Here is a 27932-nt window from a genome sequence, read left to right on the forward strand (position 1 = left end):
GAGATTCTGGAAGCCACCTTGAGCTCACAAAGGAAAGCAGCTTTAGAGGAAAGATATGGAAAGTGAAGAGGTGGATGGAAGCAAATAGGTCCTTGGTGACATTTTGGGGCCATCGGGTCAGACCAGTCCTAAGACTGACGCCATGACTGAACTTGACCACCTTCTGTGAGTAGTGTGTTCCTTTTTTGGTTTGAGCCATTTCAGATGGCTTCTGTGGTTATTTCTTCCAACACCAAGTCCTAAACGATGCGGGCTCTTGCTCCTTGAAGAAGCTGACCCTTGAGATGAATCCTGAACACTATGTGTAGAACGTTCCAAAGCACTTCTGTCCTGAGGCCTCTGATTTAAGCCGTCCTTCAGCGCCCGTGTGAGGCGTGGTGACTGTGTGAGGCCAGGTCCTCACAGCACTCTGGAGACTCGATTGAGACGGGGTTCCTCCGGAGAAACTCAGCCCTTGTAGGGGATCCAGATGAGCCCGTCTGCCGTGCTGTGACGGAGGGCTACTTAAATGGCTCGGTGCCCCAAGAGAGGAAGGGGTGCCCCTTTGTGGGGGTCAGTGTGGCTCCCCAGAGCAGGTGTTGGTTGCCACGATGACCCGACCCAGCTTTCCTTTGAGCGCTGCCCCTCCCCGACAGCCAACTGTCACTACTGTCATTTGTGGGGCTGGCAGGCCCGGTTAGCCAGAATATTCCTTCCCTCTGCCCACACTGATCACTCAAGGGCTGGCTTCTGACCCCAAGGTAGATATACGTTATGAAAGAGTCACCTGAGCCTTTGCCAGAGTCTCGGAGTTGCTGAGATGATAGGATGGTCGTAGAGGCTGAGGATCATCTCAGGCTTTCCTCCCAACCAGAAGAACCCCAGTCTTAGCATGCTGGCTTTAAAAGAAACACCGAGAGCTACTACTTGGGTTGGAATATGTTCATCTTTGTGAGTTCTCAAACCATTGAATCTCAGAGTGAGGAGGGACCTCAAAGAAAGCCCTTCAGGACCTGTCTGCTAATGTTCCCGATTAGAACACAGGCCCAGAGAGTGGCTCATGTGTTCATGTTTCCCTGTGTGCAGCACAGAGCTGGGATGGAGTCTCGGGATCTCGCCTGTCCCTGCCGCCTGTCCATGTGCCCAGGACTTCCCCTTGTCCCATGCAGCTTCTCAGCTTCAGCAGGAGTGAAACTGGTCCAGAAGATGGAGCAGAACGGCAGAGCTCCCAAAGCCTCACCTCCCAGCTGTCCTAGGGGCCAGGCCCAGGACACTGAGACCTCCAGGGGCTCTCTGGAGATACCCATGGGAGCTAGAGAAGACCAAGCAAAGTCAGGGAACAGGAAGGGGTGGGCAGACAGAGCCCAGGAGCCAGCTTTCCTTTCAGAGAATGGCTTCCCTTCCTGGGCCCGGCTGTACAATTTGTGGAACCCAGCGCAAAATACAAAATCCCTTAGAATGTCATGGTGGCCACTGCAGAACATAAACTCAGTGTGGACACAGTGTCACCACGGTGGCTCCCCCATGAAGCCAGCTCTGTCGGTACTGTCTCGGGCTGTTAGATGGTACATGAGTGGCACAGGGGCGTGCCGGGAGAAGTCTCTGGAACCAGCCTGGCTTAGCTGCCAGGGTCTCTGCAAGGTAAGCCCTTTAATCTCTCAGGACTTTGGTTCCCTGATCTATAAGATGGGGATGATAACAGGACCATTATGGAAATTAAGTCAGTTCATGTGCGCATGGCTTGGAACCAGTCATGGAAAGATTTGCTATTGGTGTTTACCTACACCCTCTTCTAGGGTGAAAATTGGTCTCCAGCTTCCCAGCTCTCATCAGGGCCTCCCCAGCTGTGCCTTCCAGGCTCTCGCTGCTCAAGAGGTCTGCCACGGTGGAAACCCGGGCTGGGTGTCCTCTACCTCATCTCCTCTGAGAACAGACAGGCCAGGGAATGGGGGCTGAGGGAGAGGAACCCACGCCTGTCGGGAGCACAGAGCTGTGGTTGCCGGGAACTCGGCCTCATAAACTTGCTGGTCTGACCACTAAGCCCTTCTCCCTGGAGTCTGAGGTGGGGAAGGCTGCCAAGGCAGTCAGAGAGAGGGTCAAAGGGCAAGGGTGGAGGCTGCCCCCCACCTCCCAAGTGGGGATGGAGGGAGTGGAGGGGGAGGAGGGCACCAGGGCAGTGGGAAGGGCGATGCCTCCCAGAGCTGTGGCTGGCGGACACAGAGGCACTAGGTGGTCCCCACGGCCCCCTCCAGGCCGTCTCATGTGGGGTGGGGAGTTGGAGTGCTCAACCCACTTGGGACCCCCAAGCCCCAGAATCACAGTCTGGTTTTGCCCCTTGCTGACCCCTCGCTGGTCTCTCAGTGGTCCCTCAGTGGGTCCCCCCATCACCTGTCAGGGGACTAAGGCACTTTTAATTTCACAGAGGTTCTCTGGGAAGCAAAAGTGTGAGAGAGAAGGAGAGCAAGAGTGTGTGTGCATGTGTGTGTGTGTGTGTGAGAGAGAGAGAGAGACAGAGAGAAACAGAGGTAGAAACAGCTGCAGAGGGAGAGACAGAAACAGAGAGAGCTGGGGGAGCCGAGAGAGGGCGGACATCGAAAGGCAAGGAGCCAGGGCACAGCTGTGGTACACCATCTGGCCCTCCCAGCACACCAGCTTCAGGACAGGGGAGCGCTGGGCTCCACATGCTGAAGAGGACATGTGTCCCCCTGCCACCCCCAGGACCTGGTAACCCCAGGCCAGCAAACCTTGTGTCTGGGCCCATTGTCACCCCTTGATGTAAGGCCTCTCTTACATCTCTCACATGTGGGTCTCTCTGCCTCCAGACTGTGAAGACACATCCCCCGAGTTTGTCCTCTGAGCCTCCCTGGGGGCCTGGGTGCTATCAGGGGCTTGGGTGGCTCAGGATGGGCTGTTTCTTAAGGACCCACCGGGTGTGATTCTCAGCTGTGGCCCCTGGCTGACCTGTGCTCAAGGCCCCCCGACTCAGGCACCTTGAGGAAGAATAGCAAACAGGCCTGGATTCCAGGAGGCACGGGGCCAATGTATGACCTTGGAGTGTTTGCTTTTTTTAACAAAAAAATATACAATTTTAATTTTCATCCCGACAACAATTGTGTTCTTAAAACTTCCAGGCGGCCCCTGACTTGGCCAGCTCCTCATTTAGGCTGCCTCTCAGGAGGGAACATGCAAAATATAATTACTGAGGAAACAATGGGCTGTGGATATATTTAACGCAGGCCAGGCTCAGGGGCCCTGCGCACCACCTCAAGGGCCCCTCTCCCTCCCATCTTAGCCTGAGCCTTCCTGTCCTTTTGTGCTACCTCAGGCTCCCTGCCCCCCCAGCTCACTGTCTCCAGCTGTCTGCACCCTGAAGCTGTTACTGATGAAGACTGAGACCAGTCCCTCCCAGGAAGGCAACAAATCCCTTCCCCCCAGCCCTCCCCAGATCCTTCCAGCATCTCCATGCCCCCTGACTTCGGTCAGTGCTGAGTCAGAGGTATCACAGAGTGGGGCCAGCGTCTCTGAGGGCGGAGCCACCTGAGAGAAAACCATCCCAGCCCCTATCTGCCGCCTTCAGACCTCGAAAACACTACATCTGGGACGCCCCCAGCTCATAAGGGGACCTTCACTGCCCTTGTCTTGCTTTAACCTCCTAACAAATAGTCAGAGGTAGGCCCATTCCACAGATGAAAACACTGAAGCTTAGAGGGGTAAAGGGAGTGAGTCAGCGTTCCTGTGATGCAAAGGGAGTCTGTTCCTTTTCTGTTCATGCTGGACAAGTCAGCGCTGGGGCTCCTTTCCCGGGCAGCAGGCTGCTGAGGTCTCTTCCAGTGGTGAGGTCTGAGGGGAGGTCTCAGGAGGTCTGAGGGGAGTGGGGTCTGGAAGCTGTGTGGGGAGGTTTCTGCCACAGTGGGCATCCTCCTAGAAGACGGTGCCTGAAGGAGCCACGAGTTCCGACAAGGGTCGGGGCCCTGGGGATGGGAGAGGGGACACCTGGGGCAGGCAGCCCTCACTCTCTCTCAGACAAGCCTTCCCACACGGTGAGGTCAGATCCCCTCATTCCTGTCTCGCACAGCCTCTCCATCCAAGGTTGTACTTTTTCTTGTGGTGATTCCTTTTTACTCTTGGGAGAGACTCTGAGCCACTTGTGGACAGGGCTTCCTTCCGGGCTTGTGACTCTTCCCACTGCTCTGCCTCTTGGACGACACAGGGCAACTCAAAATGCAGACGGGCTGGGTGGGGATGTTCATGGGTCAGTCAGGGCAGCCTTTGCCCACCGTTGGGCTGAGTTCATTCCACCTGCAGACGAGGCCGGTTCCGCCCAGCACCCTCGGCAGAGCCCGAGTCCCTTCACAGGGTCGCCTTGCAGTTTCTCGACCCCGGTGCTTTTCCCGGAGTCTTCCTGACCGGGGCCCGTGGGCAGCGTCTTGGGCAGTTTCTGAGAGTGGACGTTTGGAGGGGAGTGATGAGGGGTTGGGGGAGTATGGTGGAGTGTGGGGGTGCCGGCGGTGATGCGGGGATGGGGGTCGGGTGGCACGGGCGGTGATCAGATAGAGGAGGGCTGATTATCTGAGAGACCTCCCACTCAGTGCTGGTGACCTGCGGCGGGACCACTGCTGTCCGTGTTTACCCGATGACAAGGTGGATTAGCCATCCTACCATGGCTGTGGCTTACCCCCTGCTGCCATGGCTGTGGGCCCCAGAGTGGGGACCCAGAACCCCAGGAATAAGAAGCTACACTGATCTTGACAGGCTGGTACGGGAAGAGACGAGAGATGAGGCCTGTGGCTCCCTCTTGTCCTGGGAGGGTGTCATCAAAGGGGAGAGGGGACAAGCGGAGGGGGCCGGACAGCACTCAGAGACCTTGATCTGCCCAGCTGCGGGGGCCCGTTCCAGCCTGTGGAGGCTTTTAGCTCTGAGTCCAGAGCATCCCGTGCCCTTCTGAGAAAGGGTCTCAGAGAACAGACCCCAAATAAGCACAAACGAGTGAGAACAAGGAGGACCTCAACCTTTAAGTTAATTTTTTTTTTTTTTAAAGAGAGACTGAGAGAGTGCACCTGCACATGTGCAGGGGCGAGGGGGCAACAGAGAAATAGAGAGAATCTTAAGCAGGCTCCATGCCCAGTGCGGAGCAACCCCGAGATCATGACCTGAGCCGGAATCAAGAGTTGGACCCTTAGTCGACGGCGCAGCCCAGGCACCCCTGAAATATAAAATCTAGAAGTGGCTCAGCTGAACGTGCCCTGGGCTTATTCCAACCCACAAATACTAGACTAATATAGCCCCAAGGACTCAGCAAGCTCAGATCTCTGCCAACACTACCCTCCCTGGTTTCTCATAATCCCGAGGAGCCCACAGCCCCCATCACTTTGGACTAGTAGCACAGGGGCCATGAGACGCCTTGCTCAGGTCAGCTGGTGCAGACCCTCCTGCCCGGAGCCCTTGTCCCTCGCCTGGCTCCTTGGCAGCTCCCTCAACCTGGATCTAATAGAAACGCCTTGTATTTATGGTGCACTTAGCTCTGGGGGGCTTTACAGACATAATCTAATTGAGGGGGGTCTGAGGGGTAGGGTTGCAGGGAGGCAGGACCGTGTTTTTAACCAGGACAGATGCTAGGTGGGAGAGTCAGGCATGTTGCTGAGCACCTCCTGTGTACCCTGCCTGCTTTGGAGCTCCAAGTTCAGAGGCATGGGGCTTGGGCTCTGAATCTGTCCAGCTGTGCCACCTTGCCCGCCCTGTCTGCCCCATGCCTGCCACAGCTCTCTGCACAGATGGGATGATTCTAAAGCAGCCCTGAATGACCGGACTGCTGAGGTTACGGTGACACGGAGCTTGGGAAGACTTTGATTTTAACCGAAGGATCGCTAAATACACAGCGAACATCCCGGACACTCCCAGCGGGTCTGTGTGGCTTCTGCATGTCCCAGAACCAGGATAACACAAGTAGACACTCTTTATTATTCATTGTCCAGGCACTAGGCACTATGCCAGGAACTTCACAAACCATTATTTTAGTTTAATCCTTAGAACTGTCCTACGAGGTAGGCTCAGAGAGGGTAGGTATGTTTCTTAAGGTCACACTCCTTAGAAAATCATGGATGCATTTTTAAGGGGATCCTCACAAGGAGAGAGGCTTTCAAAAGCTCCCACCACAGAGTAGCTGATGGAAACATATTTCGTGACTTAGAGATTGGAACTGAATTGGGTCTTGGAGGGTGGGTGGGGTTGTACATGGGGAGAGGAGGTAGCCTGGCCCTGGGAGCTCCGGGGCTCGGGGCTGATGGGAGTGAAGGTAGGGAGGAGGCCATGAGTGGGTGTGCAGGGAGGGAGAGGGGACACCTGCTCACGAGGCTGGGGGTGGCTCTGCTCGGGGGCGGGAGACAAGGTCAAACTGGGGACCGGGTCGTGCTGCTGACTTTGGACATGAGGGACGGGGGGGAACCCTTGTAGCTTCTGGGGCGAGGCTGAAACTAGGGGGAAGCTGAAACTGAAGTGGGAGACAGAGAAAGGGGGGAGACAGAGAAAGGGGGAAGGCGGGGATGAGGCCCAGGGAGAGGAAGACACACCCGTAAGCGGTGAGTGCTACCATTTGTACACCATATTTCACCAAACCATTGCACACACATTATCTCCTTGGACTTAATCCTCGAAACAGGCCTACGAAGTATGAGAACTCCTGCTTACCGAGCCCTGTTCTCTGCCAGGTCCTTGATGTACTTTCCCTGTAGCGCTGTCAACAGCCACAGAGGGGGAGCCCTGCTCCTCCGGTGATGCAGCTGCATTATGGATAGGTTAGGGAACTCACCCAAGATCTCGGCCCAGAGCTGGGCTTTCAATCCAGGCCTGTCTGACTCCACCGGCAAGGTCTGTCCCACCGTTCTGGACCCTCTCCCATTTGTAGAGGAGGAAACCGAGGCTCAGGAGGTCCCGAGATGCTGCCTGCCGGCACGTGGACATCACGGCTGGAGCTATTTCATCTGGTCCTGGGCCAGCCACACTTGGCCCCAGGGGCAAGGGTGGGTACCACGTGTCCTCCCCTGCGGGGTCCCCTGCCGAGTCCCCTGGCGAGGGGCAGGGCGGGGGCAGGGTTCCATTCCTATTGGTCTTCGTGATTCCTTAAGTGGGTGCAGCCCTGCTAACCACTCTGGGAGACCCCTCTTCTAGATGCCCGGAATCTGGTTGCCAGGCCGGGAATAAAGGCTTGGAGGCAGTGGAAGCCGGTCCTCCAAGGGACACAGACTCTGGATCGCCTTTTGCCTTGCAAATCAGCCTCAGAACTCAGCACTGGGATGGATGGAGGGCTCTTCAGGGCGGTTCGGGCCCAAAAGGGCAAACAGCTCTGGGTGCTTAAAGATGTAAGAGGGACCAAGACAGGGTGGAGGCAGGTGGTCAGAGCAGGCAAGGGCTGGTCAAGGGAGAAGGAATGGGTAGAGTGTTGCCCAAAGACCTCACGGGGTTGGCAGCCCTGGGCCTCCTGAGGGGCTGTGTCCAGGACTGAGCGGTATGCCCACCTGGACGGGCATGCCCAGATGTCAGCCCCGCACAGCTCTCAGTTGCTTGTGTGCAGCTTAGCCAGCTCTCCCAGCTGCCTCTCTTGGCTGGAGGGTTGGGATTCTAGAGCTTTCCAGGGCCCGCAGAAGGTGGAAGCCTGTAGGTTCCAAAACCACCTTCTCTGCAGGTGGCTTGTGGGAAGACTCAGAAAAGTGGGCCCAGGGTTCCTGGGGTGGGTAGGTCGACAAACCCCTGCCAAAAAGACTAGCCCGCTGGCCATTTGGAGGAGCTCCATCAATATTTGTTGACTGACTAACAGAAAGGAAGGCCAGTCTGAATTAGAAAATGTCCTGCAGAAAGAAAATGCAGATAGGATATATTCAGAGAAGACACTAGAAGTCTCAGAGGCACCTGGTGAGGAAATAGAGAGACTGTCCTTGTCATTGTAAAGATCCCACCAGAAGGTACACTGAGCTTTTTTTTCCCTGGGGTCTGTTCTCCTTAGTATCTCCAAGTAACTTCCTTTGAGGATCTTGTCTGTAAGGATCCGGGATCTCAGCAGAAAATGTTTGGTCCTCAGAGGAACGCTTCTGTTGTGCTCTCCTTGAAAGAGCTCCAGGTCCCAGTCCGCGGGGTCTGGGTTCATAGAAGGAACCGCAGGCCCCCTCCCCCTATGTGTTCACATGTCCTGCCTTGAGCTGCCAGGCTGCCTGGAAACAGACCCCAGTCATCCAATGTGGGGCTCTCCTGGGGCCTCGGATGAGCTTGACCCTTCTGTCTGCTGTGTCTGCCTGTCCAGCCAGGTACAGTGGAGGAGGTGAAGACAGACAGTGTACCCCCCCCCCCCACCGCATCCCCCCAGCAGGGCTGGTCACCCCTCCTCCCCCGAAGGACATAATTTGTGTGTCAAAGGGGCTGGGCTGCATTTTCACCCCTATTCCTGGAATGTGGCTCCTTATACCCCTCCCTCCTGCACCTGACCAGGCCAGGGACCGATCGCTGATGGCCTTGAGCTCACAGTGAGACACAGGGGAAGGGGGACTTGTCATCCCTTATTTGTCTTCATTCCCTTAGGCTTGGGAGAGCTTGCCCCAAATAGCTGAGCAACTCAACTCTGGCCTGATTAGAGGCTGGGTCCTGAGGAGGACGAGAAGGAGGAAGAGGCAGGGTCTTTTGGGTGCTGCGGCCAGAAGGCCAGTCCAGCCCCGCCCCAGGCTCTCCAGCACAGGGACGCCAGGGCCATGAGGAAGCCTTGTCAGGAGCATGTGGGGGGCCACTGGGATGTCTAAGAGGGGGTCAGGTGGTGACGCCCCTCCCCATCTCCCTTTCCTCAGTGCCCCATTATTGCCAACTCTCCGTCCTCAGAGTCTGCGAACTCGGTTTTTCTGGAGTCCCAGGCTGGTGCAGGGAGCTGAACCTCAGGTCATTCTGCAAAGGCCCAGGGCTTGGGGCAGATTGGGGTAGGAGAATCGTCCCTTAGGGCTAAAGGAGACTTTCTTTGACCCGGGGTGGGGCAGGAGGGGTGGGAGGGTTGGGGGGGGGGGACCAACCGTCCTGTGTCTGGGGGCAGTCCTTGCTGGAAGGCCATGGAAAACAAAGGTTTCCAGAGAGAATATAGCTCAGTGGGGGATCTGGGATGTGGAGAGATGACATTCCCTTATCCAGGGCCATCGAGGTGGGGGGCAGCTTCATGGCCTGAATCGTAAGGAGGGACAACCCCGAGAGCCTGCGTGTCTGGAACCATCCGTGTGGTGGACGCAGCTCCTAGGGAGCTGGAAGTTCTCATTGCAGCTCCCCTCCCCCGTGCTCTCCCCCTTCTGGGGCCTCGGGTAAGTGGTGTCACCTCTGTTAAACCGAATGTCACAGCAGCTCACTCCCTAGGTTGTTGTGCGGCTCAGAGGAGGTTACACATAATGATAGCTCATAGTTTTATTGATTACCGGCCATCCCTGTCCGATCAAACGTCTGCTCCTGAAGAAAAATGGTGTTGTAAGGCCTGCAGGCTGGGTTCTGCACCCGGTATGACCCCGGGGCCATGTCAGGGCCTCCAGGAGTCAGTAGGAGTTGGGAGGACCCAGAGGAGCTGTGTCCAGCGTCCGGTAGGAGTTGTGGATGCTGCGTGTGCGGGTCCAGAGGAGGCAGGAGGCCGGGAGGCCGGCAGGGCACATGCGTGGGGTTAGGGGTATCGGTTAGGCAAGTTCCAGGGTTCAAAGGCCAGCGAGGACCTTGGGCACATCGCTCACTCTTTCCCAGCCTTGGTCTCCTCGTCTGTATAAAGCAGGCGTGGTCGTACTTCGGTTCCGGCGTCCGTGAGGTACCTACCATTCACCATGGACCATTTTGAAAAATGGACTGTTTTTTTTGTCCCCACCGTATTTCCTTCCTTCCCCACCCAGCCACCATTCCGGCAGCCAGCCTCGTGCAGGCTCATTGCCTCAGGGAGAGGATGTGGCTGAAGGAGGCAAACGGGATAGAAGGAGTCTCTTCCGGACTTTTGTGTGCAAAAGGGGAAATGGCAAAGGGAGCAGATGTAGGAGAAAAACATCCTGAGTGAGTAAGGATGCCCCACCCCCACCCACTAGAAAGCGCTCCCCAGCAGGGAGGAAGAGGATGGTGGCAGAGAGTCCAGGAGGAGGAGGAGGCAGTGAGCGCAGTATCGTGGCTGGGTCCTGGGGAAGGGCCATGGCTCCACCGGAGGTCCAGGTTCTAGGAGCAGAGAAGACTAGGCCTTCCCTCCGGGGGAGAGCCCACAGAAAGGAAAGTGCAGCACGCGGGTCTTCCATGCAGCCATGGCCCAATAGTGGAGACCTCCATCCCCCTTCCAGATCAGAGGGATCGTGCAGATAGGATCACAGGGCCCCTTTGTGGTGACCAAGAGGACTCATGGCATCAGGGGTCTCACTTGATGCCTTGTCTCTACGGACAATCCCACTCCCACCCATGGGAATGGGGACGTCTTCCTGGGGAAGATGGCGTGAACCTTGTGGCCGTTTAAGACATGGCCGCCATTGGCATAGGGATCCAAAACGAAAATAAGGCTGAGTCATAGAAAGTAAAGAAAGTCCTATTTCTTACACACGAATCGCAGACCGTGTGAGATAGGTGTCTGCTGCACGTGCATGCAAGGGGTTAGCACAGAGCCTGGTGCGTGCGTGGCAAGGTCCGGCTGCCATGGCCAGTGTGGATACACCGTGCATGGCCAGAGTGTTCGACTCGAGGCAGGCTGGCTGTGGAGCCTGGCCCTGGCTGTGAGGCTCATAGTCACCCTCCCTGCGGAGGACACTCAGGTGGGCAGCTGCGACCACAGCGATCCCTTCCCTCCACATACGAGGAGCATGTCTCCGACCCTTCCCAAGCTCTCCCCACCCCACCCTTCGTATCCCCAAGGTGCTTCCGAGGTGACCCTATGCTTCTTCAGAGCACAATTTTAAAACCCCTGCTCTCTTCTAATCCCTTCCATATCGGGTTGAAGCCGAACCCTGAGCGTCAGCGTTGTCCTTGGTCCCATGGCTAGAAGGTGGCAGGGAGCCCAGACTCCCACTCCAGTGCTCCTTTGAGAGGAACCAGCAGACATCTCTTCTGGTGAAGGGCAGTTGAGGCCTGCTTAGGAAGCAACATCAATCCGACAACTATTACTGTCCTGCTGTCCACTCATGAACTTCTTGTAGCTTATTTTCATAGGACCCAGAGGAACTGGGCTGAGCCTGATTAAGCAGAAAGAATGGCAGCCGGTCACAGTTGTTACATGGGTTCAGGACAACTAAGAAAGACAAGCCACCTGTGCTTGCTAACTGCTAAAATGCATGTGAAGTGCTTTAGCACAGAGGACGCCCTCGACCTGTCTCTGTCCTTTAGTCGCGTTGTGACCCTGAGCATTCTCCCATCCAAGTACTAACCAGGCCCGACCCTGCTTAGCTTCCGAGATCAGACGAGATCAGGCGCGTTCGGGGTGGTATGGCCGTAGACGTGACCCTGAGCATTCTCATCTCAGCTTCTCGGGTCTGTGCATACACCATCCCCTGGGGGTATTTTGAAGACCAAACTAAATAATGGATATAAAACTTCTTCGAAAAACATAAAAGCCAGCCAGCAGTATTATTACTTGGAAAATAGTTGGATTTTCTTGCATTTAACACATCAAGCCAAACACAGTTCCACCTCTAACATTTGTGACCGTGATCATTCTTGATGGAAACTTGCGTGTGAATTTTACAGCCCGTTCTTCAACCCAAGGGAGAGCATTTTATTTGCTTTCACAGGCTAATCCCTGTGATCAAGGAAGAAAATGAATTTAAAGAAAATAAAGCTTCAGATTGGAAACTGGAACATAAATACAATAATGTAGCAATTTGTGATTGTTTTTCAGAAGATCACCAGAGTTTGGTGACATAGAACTGAAACATAGGACTCCATGGTTTTTCATGAACAACTTTGTCTTTTAAAGAGAGTTTGATGGTAAATTGTCAGAAAAAAACAACATGATTAACTAAAAATGGGTCATAGATATAAATGCAAAATGCAGAAGTATTAAACTTCTAGAAGAGACCAAAGGGAGAAAATATAGATGACCTTAGGTATTGACAATGACTTTTTGTTTTTTTAATTTATTTTTTTAAAAAGATTTTATTTATTTGTTTGACAGGGAGATCACAAGTAGGCAGAGAAGCAGGCAGAGAGAGAGGGGAAGCAGTCTCCCTGCTGAGCAGAGAGCCTGATTCAGGGCTTGATCCCAGGGTCCTGGGATCATGATCTGAACCAAAGGCAGAGGCTTAACCCACTGAACCACCCAGGTGCCTGGCGATGACTTTTTAGACACATCACCAAAAGTGTGATCGATGACAGAAATAATTAATAACCTGGATTTCGCTAAAGTTAAAAACTCCCACTCTGCAAAAGGCTGACAAGAGAATTAGAAGGCGATTCACAGACAAGGAGAAAAAAATTGCCAGACGGCTCTGATGAAGGATGGTTTATAGTCTGAAATCTCTCTACTTTCTGCTCAACTTTGCCATGAACTTAAAACTGCCCTCCCAATGAAACCGCTTAAGAAAATCAATGTGAGACAAATATTGTCTTCTAATACCAGACTGTCCTTCTAAAGACTTCCTTTTGTTTTACACTTTAAATTGTGGTCAAAGTCACTGTTTACTTGAAACTCTGCTCCTTGGATTAAAACAAGAGATTTGAGCTCTAGTCTATTTAAACCACTAAGTGCCCCATTTGGGGGATTACGTTGTCCTGTCCTTCCTGCCTTCTTTCTGTACAGCGGTGGTGGTGTTTGCTGTGCTGCAGGCAGTGTGTCAGGGTTGACCATGGTAGTGGTGGCGGTTGTAGACACTGGTGATGATGGTGCTGGGCGTGGTGGTGCTGGAGTTAGTTTGGACGTGATGGTTGTGGAGGTGGTGGAGACAGTGGTGACGGAGGAAGGGTTGATCTAGATGGTTCTCTAGATTCCTTTAAGATCTCCTGTTCTACGGTCTTTGATTTCTGCTGCCATTTGTGTGGGCAGTCGTTGTCTACTGAGGCTACCAGTGGAATAAACGGGACAGGAAGAAGGGAAACGCATTAGCATTGCCAACTGGTTTCATTCACTTGAACTCTTTGCACGTTCTGTATGCATTTTGGGGGATCCTTTTCTGTTCTGCAGTATTTATGGAGTAGGAAAAAAGGTTAGAATTAGTTAGAGAGGTTATGCTGGGTCAAGCATCCACAAGACATCTCCATCTTCCACCAAATCCCCAGAATTGCGATGACAAGGACAGTGCTGTATTTGAATTTTGCTACAAGAAATACGAAGTTGGGGAATGTGGCAGGGGGAGTCTCAAAAAGGAACAGAAGGCACATTCAAATTAGGAGAATTCGAGAAGGTTGAATTTACCAAAGAGATATTTCCAGTGGCGTGGCCAGGTTGGAGGAGAACCATAATGGATGGTGCGGGGACTGGAGTGGCCCATCCCTAGTCTTGCTTACAAGAGGGAGAGGTTGCCAGCACCCAGGGAGATCATGTTATGTAACATGATGTTACAGAGGCTTCCTCAACAGGAACTTCTGGGGAGGGCCCAGCCCACAGAGGACAGCTTGTAGGGAGGGAACCGTGTGCCTGGACCTCACTGTCCTCCCTCCCTCCAGTTTCCTGCCCTGGCTCCCCATTGGGCAAACCTTAGGATGCCAGAGGGCAGGAGACCCCGCTGAGGTAGTTTCTGCCTGAGCGTCTCCTGGGCAGAGAGCATGGTGGAGACAAAAGGAGAGTGGACCTGGAGGGGCAGACAGAAGGCACCGGACATGATTTAATTACTATTAATTTCTCCATTCAGTGCATCTTTTTTGAGCGTCTAGGATGTTCCAACTCACGTTCGAACGCAGCAGACAAAGTTCTTACCTTCTTGGAATTCACATTCAGTGGGCTTTGGTATTAGAGGGGTGACATCAGGGCTATTGGGCCCAAAGCTGGAATGGCCATTTAGCCTGGAATATCTGCCCTCCCTGACCTCCCTCAGTCCCCAAAGCACAGTCTCGTGATGAGTCAAGTGGGCCAAGTCAAAGGTCACCATACCTGCGCCCCTTTCTCTGTGACCCTGATTATGATGCATTCCCACCGCTCTGCACTCTGAAGCTTTTCTTGAGCATGGGGAGACAGGGAAACAGAAGGCCTCCATAAAAAGCTGCTCTTTGCTCCTTTTCCTGCCTCTGTTCCTACAAGGATCTGCACCCTGCCTTGCTCATGCCTCAGAGTACAACAAATAAATGTCTTCCTGGTAAGGGCCAAAGAGTTAGTGATTTCTTTGGAGTTCCTAGAACAATAGGAGTGGCTAAGGAGTGACAAGGCAAGGCTATCCTCACCGTGGGTCTTGGTCCCAAAACCCCCTAGCTCCAAGGAATAAGTGATATATGGACCCTCGTCCTCATTCTGACTGGTTCCTGGATGCCCGAGAGGACATGTACAGCAGACCACAATCTGCAGTAAAAACACTGGGCCCCGAACAAAAAGGAGACTGTCTCCTTTCCTTTCCTTTCTGACACTCTGTCCATACTGACACTCTCTCTGCATATTCTTTTTCTTCTTCTTTTGGAAGATTTTATTTGTTTATTTGAAAGAGAGAACAAGGGTGTGTGTGAGAGAGCACGAGAGAGAGCATGAGCAGAAGCGAGGGGCAGAGATCTCAGGACCCTGAGATCATGACCTGAGCCAAAAGCAGACTCTTAACTGACTGAGCCACCCAGGTGCCCCTCTCTATGTCTTCAATAAACCCTGCTTCTCACTCCCTTCTGGCTTGTTTTTGACTTGTACTCTGCACAAAGCCAAGGACCCTCCTGGCTGGTTGTGTAGGACCCCCTGCAAGTCCTCGGCTCTGGCCTGCCTACACCAGCACCCGTGCTGTAGCATCCTTGGTGCAGACTCTGTCCCGCCAGCCAGGGAAGGAAGAGCTCTGCATTCTGTACCTTACAGGCTGCCCGGCACCCTTCCATTACTGCTTGCCTCGGGAGCTGCTCATTAGGTATTTGAGGCCTTGATGGTAAAGAGTTTTATGCTGTCACGAAACTCTGTGCCCTCTACTTTTCCTGCCCTGTGGACCCCCTTCTGCACTGACAACACATAGTTCCAGCCCTGCACAGTCGCCTCCTGTGTGCCTTCCAGGGTGTCCTCTCGGTCAGCCATGAGCACAGCTTCAAATCCACAATGTAAACCCCAGGGCCACATCCCCCCCTTCTTTGTGGCCCCAATTCACCACTGCCCAGCCTCATGGTGGACGACAAGAGCACACTGGTAACAGTGGTGACAGGAGTGCTCTGAGCTACACTCAGGGCTCAGGACACACGAGCCCCTCTAGAACAAACCTGGGTATGCAGCAGGTGCTTAATACATGCACGTGGCCTGATTGTTAGATGAGGTGCCAGGTGACAGCTCAGTACTCATGAGACCCTAGCATTTCTGGTAATACGGCAGCTGTAGGTAAACATCTGCAGCCAGATGTGGCCTCTGGGACATCATCCTCTAATAGCCCGACACCCCGTAACCCCACACGAAGGGGCCTGGCTGCGTTTCTCGCTGGCCCAGGACATCACTGTGCCTGACAAGCGTCCTTCACTTCCAGGGCAGAAACAACATGCGGAAAGCCCAGGTCCTTCTTTCAAGCGCTCTGAGTCAGAGCAACAGGGGCCTGTAAAGTTCGGGTTATGAAGTGTCACGGCGTCTGAAACCACCACTTCTTTATTGCCTAAGCACACACCAGCAATCTGTTCATTTCTGGGCAGGGGCTGATGGAAAAAGAGAGAAACTTTCCATGTATTTATTATGTGAAACATAACATGCGGGGGGATATGCACAGCGATATGTAATTAGACAAAAAAAAATGAGCCAGACTTGAGGAACTGCCAAAAATCTGCGGCAGGAGAATGAAACCACTGTACGAGGCTCCGACCGACCTGTGTTGCCACTTTCGCCATCCGTCCCCGCGCCCCCCTGCCTGGTAATCCGCTGCACCGTGGGACCCTGGAGCTAAGAGCTCATGCAGGGGGATGCCTGGCCAGGCCCCGTCTTTGATGAGGTCCTGTGTCTTTCCCAAGACAAAGATCTATTCCTCTTGAGGCTCTGACTGCAAAAGGAGCAGGATGAAGAGAGGGCAGGTGTGGAGGGGACGAGGCCCATCCTGGGCAGAGGGTGATGGAAGTAAGTTCCCCATGGGGACTGAGTCAGCCCATTATCTGTCACGACAGCTCCTAGTCTCAGCCCTGTGGCTGTCTTGCTTTGCAGTCTTCCCCCAAACCGCTGCGTTCCCCAGGCCTCAGTTTCCTTCTCCACAGAACTGAGAAGGTGACTCATGCAAGAAGCCCATTGGTGACTGCGAGATGTGGAGAAGGTCCTGCTTTCTTGGCCGTCCCACAGTCACCTGCCTAGGAGATCATTTGTCACTATGGGTTGATCTCAAGTTTTGCATTTAAATCCTGCCAGAACACGTCCTCATGGTTTGTTTTGTTCTGGTTTGGGTTGTTGTTGTTGTTGTTGTTGTTAAGATAGTTGCTCTGCCGTGGGTACCCCCAGCACCTAGCAGCCTAACAGCAGCCCAACAGCAGCCCTTCCTTGCTTTGTGGATAAGCACTTGACAAATTCTGCCGATCTTCCTGCCTTAAACTCCTGCAACACCTCAACATCTCCCTTTCCCCCGGCAATGGCCCTAGGTCAGCGTCTCAGTGTCTCTTTCCCAAAGCATTACAACAGCTTCGAAATCTGGTCCGGACTGCGGAGTCGTCTCTCTCTCTCTCTCTCTCTCCTTCCCTTCCCCAACCCATTCTCTTTCTAGAGTCCTCTGTTCTGATCTGTGTCCCTAGACAGCAACCCCTGCAATCCTTCATGGAGACTTTCCTGTTTTCTGGCTTCTGGCCGCAGAAAGCCCCAGGGGGAGATCTGAGGGATGCCCTGTCCCTGCTCTAGCCACGTTTTTGGCTGTCACTACAGCCTCTCTAGAGTTCCATGCCTCTGACTCTCCCCGGGTCCGCAGGCAGTTTTTTGTCTTTGCCTGGCAGGCCTAATGCTGCTTAAAGCTTCTTTCTGCCCATTTCTGGGGGCCTTTCTGCAGCCCCTCATTGGCTCTGCCCACCCTTCCATGAGCAGTGGGCTCATTCCCCCATCGACTGAGCCCCTAAGCTGTACTGTCTCCAGCCAGAGCCCTGAGTGGCTCCTTCTTGCTGTCTCTCCCCTCCTTGCTTATGTCCACTGCACGAGATCCCCAAAGCACAGTCCTGGCTGTGCCTCTCCCTTCACAAACACATTCATCTCTCCATCATCTTCGTTCAGTGGAAGAGGGGCATTTCCAACCCTCTGTGGCTTGGCTGGTGTTCTCTTCTCTGATCTGCCTCTTTCCCATGTCACCTGTCCTTCCCCGGCAGAGCCAGGGACTCTCCCTAAGTCCAGTCCCCGCTGTTCCTCCTCCCCAAATCTCTGAGGCTCCAAATCCTATCTGTCCTTCAAGGCTCCACTAAAACATTCCCTCCTCCCTAAAACCTCCCTCTCCTGGCAGCTGGAAGCAATGTTCCCTCATCAGAACTCCCAGGGGATATCATCTGTTGCTCTCTGGGTCGCTTATGACTTCCCAAACTAAAATAAGAAGAATTTACGTCCAAGCCCTAGCTTCTCTTTGGGCCGGCCCTCGTTCACCTGGTTGTGGCCCTGTGGTGTGGTTGCTGAATGCGTATGCTCTGGTGACAGCCGCCATGCCCTCTGAAGAGCGGGGCTCGGCTGCTTTTTAGCTACGCGAGCCTGGCTCCCAGTGATCCTTCTGTGAGCTCACGCTGCTCATCTGTAAGACGGAGGAGGTCCGTAGTGACCGTCACACCTGTTTCACAGGCTTGTTGGAGAATTACATGGGTTCGCACACAGAGAACACACTTAGAAGGGGTTTGGCACATGGTAAGCGGTTCATAAACGTCAGCTCTCCTCCTCCTCATCTTCTTGTTGCTCTAAGCTGCATTCGGATAATTCATCCCATGTGTTGCCAGAGATAATGTGAACGTAGAGAATGAGAGACTAGTGCCTTGAAGACAAAGCTTTCTCATCAGAATGGTTTTCCTAGATGGGTCATGTTAAAGCACGTGATTCTTTCCAAAGCCAGAATTGTATTCAGAGACAAAGTCCAGCCCTCTCCTTAGCACCGTGGGTAAACTGATGCCCAGAGTCCCTGGCGATGTGGCCTTGGCCACACAATGAGTGGGCAGACCAAAGGCTTGAGTTCAGGTTTTCTTACTGCAACTATTTATCTTCTATGGTCCTCCAGTTTCTGAATAATTAGATTTCCCAGACTTCCAAGTCCCAAGAGAAGGGGCAAGGACCCACGGTCTTGGGGGTTCCCTGGAGCTCCCCTGATGTCTTATACTTTGGGGGTGGAATTCAGGGGTCTGGAAACCCCGCCCCGTGTTTGCCTCTCGGTCATTCACATGCTGCTTCCGGTGGGCAGTTTATCCCCTGACTACGTCGGAGAACACTGGGAGAGTCCTTAGCTCTGAGTGAGAGACATGAGCGCTCCAGGGACTGAGCTGACATGGAACTGGTAGAAAGAGGTAGACTTCTCCAGAAGCAGGCTTGGTTTGGCCAGTCTGAACACTGAAAATAGATCTGATCTGATGACGTTTGGGCAGCTATTGACCTTGTCATGGAGCCCAAAGCGCTCAGCTGGATGGGCGGGGTTAAAGCCAGAGTGATTTCAGAAAGAATGCTTCTCTGCTTCAGCCACGAGGAATGCTGGGTCATTCCTTCCCTGGGGGAGGGAGCCAGGGGGAGACGAGCCCCAAGCGGTCGGCCGTTGGCCAGGCTCATCTAGCTGGCAGGGCTGATGCCTCACAAGCCAGTCGAGGTGGACGACTGTTTTCATTCCTCAGAGTCTGTCTCCTGCCTGTCATGGCATCCTCTGTGGCAGGGTCTGGGTAGCAGGCCAGGGTTATGGGGCAAAACCAGACAGAGTGGGCACTCTAGATGGGCTCAGATCCAGGAGCAGCATGATGGGAAGTGTTCTGTGCTGGGGCACATGGATGTTGGAGTCAGGCTGGCTTTCCCACCCTGGGCGTCAGGGAGGGAGGGTGTGTGAGTCATCTGAGAGAGGTGGATTGAGGTTCTGAAGCTACTACTTAGCACTGTGTGTCCTTATGAAATGGACAGTCTTGTGTCTTTATCTTTACAAACCAAACAGTGATGCCTGTAGAGGGCTCAGCATTGTGCCTATTCAGGTTTTTATTGGTGAGGTACAATGCGAGGCACAAAGTAGGGTCTCAACAAATGGTAATTGAGGGGACGATGTGTGGACATTTCCTTGGAAATGACAAAGGCCTGCATGGATGCCAGACTACTATCATCATAAAACAATGGGGCACTTCAGGTAGCATGTGGGGCTCTGCACCTGGGGGACCTTCTCTTTGCCTCTTAGCCTCTCAGGTTGGGGCTCACCTGGGACTAGACAAGCCATGTGACTGACAATTCCCAGGACAGGAAAGGCTTCAACTGGGGTGAGCTTCTAGACAGAAATTAACCTGTGATCCAACCTTACGTCTCTGTCCCAAACATTCAGTGGTCAGGACTCTTGGGTACACTTGGTACCTTTCCACCAAGCTCCAGTTGTAGGCTGGAGTAGTGGAGGGCTCTTTCAAGAATGGAGGGATTTTTGGGGGGGGGACATACATTTAGGGCATCAGGAGGAGGGTCCCTTTGGTAGAGGTGGGTTGGCTGTCTCTGGTGGGCTCCTGAAGGAGGAGCTCAGCAGCCAGGCTGAGCTGGTGGTGAGGAAGGCACCGATGGAGGCTGACATATTGGTATCTCATAGCTCAGCCCCATTCCCTGACCCACCTCTGACCCATTCTCCCAGGATCAATTTTTTAGCTTCTAAACACCAAGGAGCCCACCATCTCCCTTGTCTACATGGTGAGGAGACCCAAGAACTCCCCTTCACCTCCCTGGCCCATGACTACCATGTCCTCACCTATAGACGTGGTCTCACGTATATACATGCATATACTTGTGGATCCAACACACGTATATATGAACAGATATTTCTTAAACCCCTGCAGGACCCTGGAAAGTTCCTTGATGCTCTCTCTTGTCTGGCCCTGGTGGGACTCAGTGTCCCAGACCTGGGATCCCTGACACTCCATGTGTGTCCATCACTAGGAACCACTGAGGCAGGGATTGTGTCTTCATGCTCCAGCTCCTGAACCAGGTCTAACATAGGGAAGATTTTCAATAAATGTTGAATAAGTACATAAAGGAGGATGAAGAGACATGGGGCAGAGAACAGCCTGAGGAAAGTCATGGAAGACAGGAGATGAAGGGGAATCAAGGCATCTATCTGGACAGAGTCCAGAGGAAAGCAAGCTAAGACAGAGATGGAAGACAGCAGCCCCAGCCCCACTCACCAGCTCTTTCTGCTAAAGAAGAACTTCCTTTCCAGTGAGGAATGAATACTTATTCATACAACCTCCTGAGTGCCTGGGTCCAGTGTCTCCACCATCACTCTCCCCAGCTCACAGCCCATGGCTGGCAAATGCGAGCTCACACCAAGGATGGGTGAAGGCTCTGCCAATCCGGTTCCCATTAAGGTGCCCGTAAAGAAACTCGGGAGGTCCTCATGATGACCAGAGGTGAGTAGAATGACAAAGGCCCCCTGAAAACAGAACCAGCCCCCTGGTTCTGACCTGCCTGAAGGGTTTGAAAATACTCACGACTCCCTTGGTGTTGGGGTGAGGGCTGGGGAGGGGGCAGCCGGGAAGACCCTTCCACGATGGTGTTCCCGAAAGAACATCAAGCAACACCATCGAATGACAAATGCCTCACCAACGTTGGAGCCAGAGAGCAGCCTAATCTCCCAACAAGAAACAGGTCACTGATAATAGTATCACGGTTATGGTGACAAGGAAGACCGCGCTGGCTAACGCTCACTGGAGCGATCGCAGAGTGGTAGAGGGCAGTCACTTGGATGGTCCCGGTCCTTCTGCTTACTAGACTTTCAAGCTTTGGTGAGGATTCTGCGGGGATCCTAAGGCCATGTGCAGCCTTTGAACAGAGCCTGGCTCAGAGTCCATGCCCCACAGCATTAACCATCTTTAGCATTCTTGGTAAAAACCCCCAAACAAACTCAAGAGATAAGGAGGAGAATCACACCCAACATTCAGAAAAGGTTCAGACATCAACATTCAGAAAAGTTCATTAACACGTCCCCGGGACACGCAACACAGCTAGAACTGGGAGTGAGCCCTGAGCCCAGGCAGGCTGACCCAGAACCCTCCCTCTTGAGCTCTGTTTTATAGGACCTTCTGGTAAGAAAAGGGAGTTAGGTCAGAGGCACTCAGAAACGGTGTTGCTTAGGGCTGCCAAAGCCCGTCCCTGAGAGCTTGGCAATGCTGGAAACAAGAGGTGAGGCAAAAAGTGATGGAAATGCAACAAACAGGCGCTGGAACATTAGAAGATTCCAGAACGTTGGAAGCCAGGCACCGCCTGCCCCACGCCTACTTCAGGTGTGCAGGCTGGCTCTGGGCGAGGTGAGCGTGAGGCCAGGGTGGGCCAAGGGCCAGCCAGGCGAGGCTCCCCGAACCACTTCTTGTTATTCAGTCTCATTCCAAGAGTCTCCCATCATCTGGCCAACTCAGGGCAACAGAATCCAGAGAGCTCAGTCCAACACTTGGGAAGTTTTGTTTTTAAAATAACAAATCCATGAAATCGGTTAAAACTTTTCAGTCAAACAAGTGAGAAATCCAGTCAGGTGGGTTGAAAATTCGGGAAACCCAGGCCACGCTACTCGCAGGCAAGTTTCGTCGTAACTTCTGCAAAATCCATCAGAAACTCGGTCCGTTCATCCCGAAGCCCTGGGAGTCTAGACAGAAGTTCAGGCAGGCTGCTCACGTACCAAGGTGGTGAGTTGGAAATTTGGTGAGGTTGGTCCAAAACCCAGCAAGGTCAGTCCAAATCCAGATCAGTTCTGAGTTCCAGGCGGTGAGGTCGAAGTCCACATGGTGTCGCCGCACGGGTCATAACGTCTGCGGGACCACTTGGCCTCACGCAGGCCCGACATCCTATTGTGGGACTGGGTTAGTAATGGGTAAACAGACAGAGATGGGCTGTGTGCATAGACAGGGGAGCTAAGCCGGAAACAAAATGGTACTGTCTGAGGGTTTCCGGAATCATCTCTACCAGGAGCCAGGCGGAGGAAATGGCAGGGCTGAACCGCTGTGCTGTTTCCAGACAGCCCCTGAGACTGTCTTGAATGGACCCCAAATGCCACTCTATTGAGCCTTGTGACCCTGGCCTAGGGCAGAGCTGTGGAACCTTCTAGAGCCAGCCTCCCATCCAGCCCCTGGGCTACCAGCCAGGGTGTCCTCACCTGGAGGACAGCCGCCCGCTGAACAAGGCAGCCCGGCAGCCTGTCTGTTCTCCCACGCTTCTTCCCCTCGCGGCCCAGAGCTGAGCAGGCATAGCCAAGAGCTGGCCTGGTGCCCCAGCGCCTGGTGTAGCCGGGCTCCAACCCAGCTCTTCAAACAGGTTCCATATGGCCCTCCCCACCGCCTCTCATTCCCCTTCCCCACCTTGACTGTTTCTGAGATTAAAATCCCTTCCTGGTTGTCAGCAACCAGCCGCAGGGAGGGGCCGCCTTGCTGCTTTGGGGGGCTGAGCTGGTGTGGAATAGTCATCAGAAGGCTGGCTGGAGGGGACAGAGTTCCTGGGATGTTGGGTGAGAGGGTGTGTGTGTGGGGGGGGCAGGTGGCCGGAGCGTGGGAGAGACCTCTGTGTGTCCCCTCGGCCCAGCTGCAGCCCCTGGAGCCATTCCTGAATGTCTGGCCTTGACACAGGGACCTCGAGACTTAAGGTGGGAATGTGCAGGGAGTAGCTCTGACTCTCTTCTGTACCCAGAATTCCTTCTGCAGCAAAGAGGGATATGATGAAAGCAGAGAAAGGGACTGAGATGGGAGCGGAGATCGTATGGGGCAGGGGGAGGCTAGTAATTGCCGGTAACACTTGGGCTGCTCCGTCAGAGGGGATGCCAAGCCTGGTTCTGGACTGGGCCTGGCATCCGTCCCTTCATTCCGGTGCTCACCCTATGGTTGCAGGCGGGGTGTGCGGAAGTCATGAGATCTCGGGCCTGGAGCATGAGGGTGGGGTGGGGTGGGGTGGGTGGCGCTCCCAGTGTTAGGACCGTGGCTAGTGTTTCTGATATTCGAGTAGTTAATAATTTAACAGCCAGTTCAACAGTCCCGGGGTCCTGGCTGGGCCCCTGCCATGGGTTAGAGCCCATCTCAACTCTGGCTCTGCCATCTTCCCCGGAAAGGCATCTATTGACTATGAAATCTGCACTTGCATTTGTGTGTGTGCGTGTATGAGAGAGAGAGCGCGCGTGTACGAGCTCTGGACACATGGGCTCCCAATAGCCAGGAAATCCACAAGCACGTGCTCACCCTGGAGCTTTGCCTGGCCTCGTATGCCCGCCCCAGCCCCAGTGGGTCCAGCCCAGAGGTTTGTCCGGATATAGGGGCACAGCTGATCCATCTCTGAGCTCCTGGCTGAACTGTGTCCTGGGGATTCTGAACACTTATCCCCCTCCATCCTGTCATAGACCCATGCCCAGGAGCTGGCCTGAATGTCTGGTGTGCTGAGCACTTGCAAAGCCTCCCCACCAGCCTGTCCTCCCAGCCCCACCAGCCACACCCTTGGCCTTGCGCTGGGAGCCTGTCCCAACCCCTTGCAAAATCAAAGCAGGCTCCTCGTCCACTCCCAGTGATGACATCTGGCTGTGGCAAGCGGCAATTTAGAATCTCAGCCCTGGAAGGGCCTCGGATCTCCATCCTGGCTATCCCATTCTGCACGTGGAAACTCAGAGAGGAGAAGGACCACCAGGCTGGTATCTGTGCTGGGACCGGAACCCAGGGCTTCACGACTTCCCCAGAGCATCCTCGTGGGCAAACGGAGACAGTAGGCGAGGCCCCTCAGCCAAGACAAAGCTTTCCCTCTCCTCCAGAGCACATAGGGACACAGGACGGGCAAGTCCTCCTTGGGGATGGAAGTCACAGCTTCGGTCGCCTCTCTGAATCTGCAGGGTGCGGGGACATCATGCTGTCACAGGGGGGGAATCCACGGGGGTTGCAGGACAGTTTGGAGGGCATAATGGGAACATGGCCCATGAGATGCTTTAGATACTGGCACAGGGGAAGGATCCCGGAGAGAGGAGCCCAAGTTCATTCAATGCCACATTTTCGTCTTTTTAGTCCTTCCCTCTTGCTCTCTCTTTAGCTGTTCAAACTGCTGCTCTGCACAGGGAAAGAATGCAAGCTTATTTTGCTTCTCCTTTCAGGTTCTATTTGCAAGTCTAGGGTGGAGGAAAGATGCATCATGGCTCCAGCCTGCTCCGGAAGCCTGAGCCCCCTGAGTGAGTGTGTATGAGAGGGGCACGGTGGGGGATACACACCCAGTTCAGCTCCCCCCACTGTGCCCATCTGGGCCCCCTCCCTTACAGAACATCCCGGTTGGGGGTTGGGGGGCTTTCTATAACCACATAGCCACCAAACTGTCACAGCGGGTCACTTTGAATCCATCTTGCAATTTTTCCGTCTCTTGGTATCCTGGTCCTGCTCACCAGATTTTTCTCGAAAGACGTCTTAGGACTTCCCACCCTTCCAGCCCAGCTCAGACTCTGCTGGGGTCTTTGGTCCTCTGACCTTCGTGCCATTTTCCAAAAAACACTGCATTCCTCTGCTAGTGCATGACTCTCCGAATCCAGTGAATGAGGTGGGAAGCACTTGTTGGCTATGTTAACAGTTCTTCTCCTGGGAGTTCACTCTGTGCTCTGCGTTCAAGACACAGGGCCTGTGTGATTAGGAAGAGGGACGGGACAGATGTCAAATGGAAACAAAGAAGTCTGCCTGGCTTTGACCCCAAGCCCCAGATCTCAGAAAAACAAAAAAAAGAGAGACTCCAAAGGCTTCATGGAAATATGGGGGCAAGGTCTGGAGCAAGAGCAGGTGTTGACTGTTGAGGAAGGGGCTTCCCTGGAGAGCCCTGGGAGGCAGCAGGACGCTGGGATGGAGGGGCTAGGGGCAAGCGCAGGCACGGGCTGGCTTCCACACCCGGGTGAGGCCCAGACCTGAGAAAGGGTCCCCGGGCCCCAGCACCTTGCAGGCAAGCGGCAGGAATGAGGATAGTTTTGGTGGTAAGCTTTGTGGATGGATGCCTGCGTCTCCAGGACTCCACCCAGGACACCCGCAGGGGACCCCAAGGGCATGCTAACTCCTTGCAGCACCCAGGCTCATATAAATAACTCCAACTTCTCCTGGCGAAAATGGAGTGCTGTCCCATACTCCCTGAGTCTGTGCCCATCCCAAGCCTGCAGGTGCTTAGAGAGCTCAAGCCAGAGATGAAATCGCTATGGAAAGATGAATTGTTTTGCCCGCCTAGCTGAGCTGGGCTCGAGCATGGTACCTGCCGAGCTGACTCCTACTTACAGGACCTGGGACAGCTCCACGCACGCGCTCTAGTTCCTCCCATTCTACAGATGAGGAACTGAGCCACAGACGCAATTTGCCCAAGGTGACAGAGTTGGTGTGCGGGTCAGAGGTGGACCCTTGTGGGTCTGACTACCAAGCCCTGGCCTCCCTCTTAGCGGGTTCCCTTCCACTGTCTGGACTTCTCCATCGGGGACTGGGGCTGTGTCCATTCTCCAGAAACCCAACCCCAAGTCTCCCTCCCCATCCAGCTTCTTGCTTTGCGTCATTACAAGTTCAGGAGCACCTCTACCCATCAGCTGTGGCTGGGAAAGAGCACATCATCGATGTTGTGACAGTCCCTTACCTTCTACAGGTCACTGTACCTCTAGGAGGGAGGCGGGGAGTGGGAAGAACTGAGGCATGGGGCTTGACCTAGGTCCCCCTGAGGACAGGGAGGTGGAACACAAAGGCTTGTCCCTCCTTATTCCCCAAATCGGCTGGGAGATGAGAATCATCTGATGCGTTTATTCAATACTGATTCTTGGGGATTTTTTTTGTTTTTGTTTTTCCTTTTGAGTAGGCTCTGTGCCCAGTATGGGGCTTGAACTCATGACCCTGAGATCAAGATCAGTTGCTCCTCCAACTGAGCCAACCAGGGGCCCCTGATTCCTGAGTTCTAATTCAGATCTTTAAACCAGCATTTCAGAGAAGAGAAGCAGTTCACCTGCCTTTTCAGACAAAACTCTCACTAGTAATTTGCAAACTCATTTGAAGCCTAGGAAATTTTATTCCCCAAATCTTTATGCTGGAGAGAAAACCAATGACACTGATTCTCTGATCCCCTGATTGAAGGGGCTGGAAACTAGCCCCCTGTTGTCCTGAGGGGTTCCATGGAGTCTCTGGGTGCCCCCAGGACCCGGTTTAAAAACCATGAACCAGGGGCACCTGGGTGGCTCAGTGGGTTAAGCCGCTGCCTTTGGCTTAGGTCATGATCTCGGGGTCCTGGAATCGAGCCCATGTCAGGCTCCCTGCTGAGGGAGCCTGCTTCTCCCTCTCCCTCTGCTTGCTGCTCCCCCTGCTCGTGCTCTCTCATTCTCTCTCTGTCAAATAAATAAAGTCTTAAAAAAAAAAAAGACACCCAAGAACCATAATCTCATTTAAAACCCAGGTCTGCCACTTACCAACTGTGGTCCTAGGAAAGTTAGTTAACGTCTCTGTGCCTCAGATTCCTCATCTGTGCATCTTTGCCACAGGGACGGTAACATTGCCCGCCAGAGAAGGACACCTGGCCCATGAAGAAAGGCTACCTGAGTCAGTGTCACTCCCAGGCCACCCAGGCTCGGCTGACTGTGTGTGGAGGACTAGCCCTACAGGACTAGTTTAAATCATGCATCAGCTGATTTAAACAGTTGCTTTGGGCGAAGAGAAGATTCCCTGGCATTATCCTAAAGAGGCAGAAAGGAAAGCAGTCAAAGTGATTTGTAGATTTAATTGAGCTGTATGGAGCATTTTTAAAAACCACTGATGGGGTTGGGTGAGTGCTCTTGTTCTCCTCAGGGTGACCGGTCACCTCTGTGGTCCTGGCAGGCCGGTGTGTGCCAATCCAGTTCTGGGCCCCCACCCAGGCTTCCGGGAGAAGTTCCCACGGAGGTGGGCAGACGTGGGACGGAAGACTTGCCTCCACTGTTTCCTTGATTGCTCCGGTGCCCTCAGAGTTGCCACGGGGTCAGATCCTGGAAACCCTGAGTGGTTTCCCAGATGGGACCTTTGAGCTCTGCTAATTCGTTCCACCCTGTTTTCTGGGAGAAGTTGGCAAAGGGGTTATTCACTTCCCTCCCAACCTCCCCCACAAGGCTCTTTGGAGAGGGGCAGCCTTGTCTGCTCCAGGCAGGAAGGGGCATTGGGAGGAGGTTGAAGGTTGAGGACAATGATTTCTTTCCCCGTCTCTGTTCTCTTCTGTGGTGATCCTCAGATGTGTGTGGGACATCCCGGGTTTCGGGGGTTCTAGGAGAGGCTGTTGGCTCCCGTGGAGACCCTGGCACAGGGTGGGTGGGGGCTTAGGGGAAAGCCCGTATACATCCAGGTGAGATTGGTTAAACCTGAGTGGAGGGAAAGGAAAAGAGAGATGTGATCACGTTACTCACCTCCCTGGTCAGGAACTTCCACTAAAGATATGGTCGCCAATTCTCCCCGCACCCTTGTCCTGTTTGACCCACGTTGTAGCTTCAATCTGTGATGGTCCCTCCTGCCCCAGGCTCTGCTACAGAATGCTCCTTCTGCCTCTGGACCTTTGCACATGTTGTCCATTATTGCTTTCCCCAGCTTTTTAGCTCTCCACAAAGCAGAAGCCTCAGTTTAAATGTCACTCTTCCAGGGAGTCTTCCTTGAAGCAGTGCTCTCCCCCACCCCACCTTTCCAGCTGAGGTTAGGGGACTTGCTGTTTCCCTTTATTACACTTACGCTCTTTAGAATTCTCCTTCAGGACCCTCAGCATGGCTGTAATGAACTTTTGCTTT

The 27932-nt window shown here is 53.8% G+C and overlaps 1 long non-coding RNA gene across 1 annotated transcript; it reads left to right on the top strand.

The window, feature by feature from the left end:
• The first annotated feature begins 1537 nt into the window (after positions 1-1537).
• Positions 1538-26866, top strand: LOC132015229 (uncharacterized). The gene is made up of 3 exons (XR_009403597.1): positions 1538-1620; positions 24288-24362; positions 26670-26866. It is a non-coding gene; the product is annotated as an uncharacterized LOC132015229 (long non-coding RNA).
• Positions 26867-27932: the final 1066 nt, after the last annotated feature.

This window comes from Mustela nigripes, chromosome 4 (assembly GCF_022355385.1).
Source record: "Mustela nigripes isolate SB6536 chromosome 4, MUSNIG.SB6536, whole genome shotgun sequence".
NCBI lineage: Eukaryota > Metazoa > Chordata > Mammalia > Carnivora > Mustelidae > Mustela > Mustela nigripes.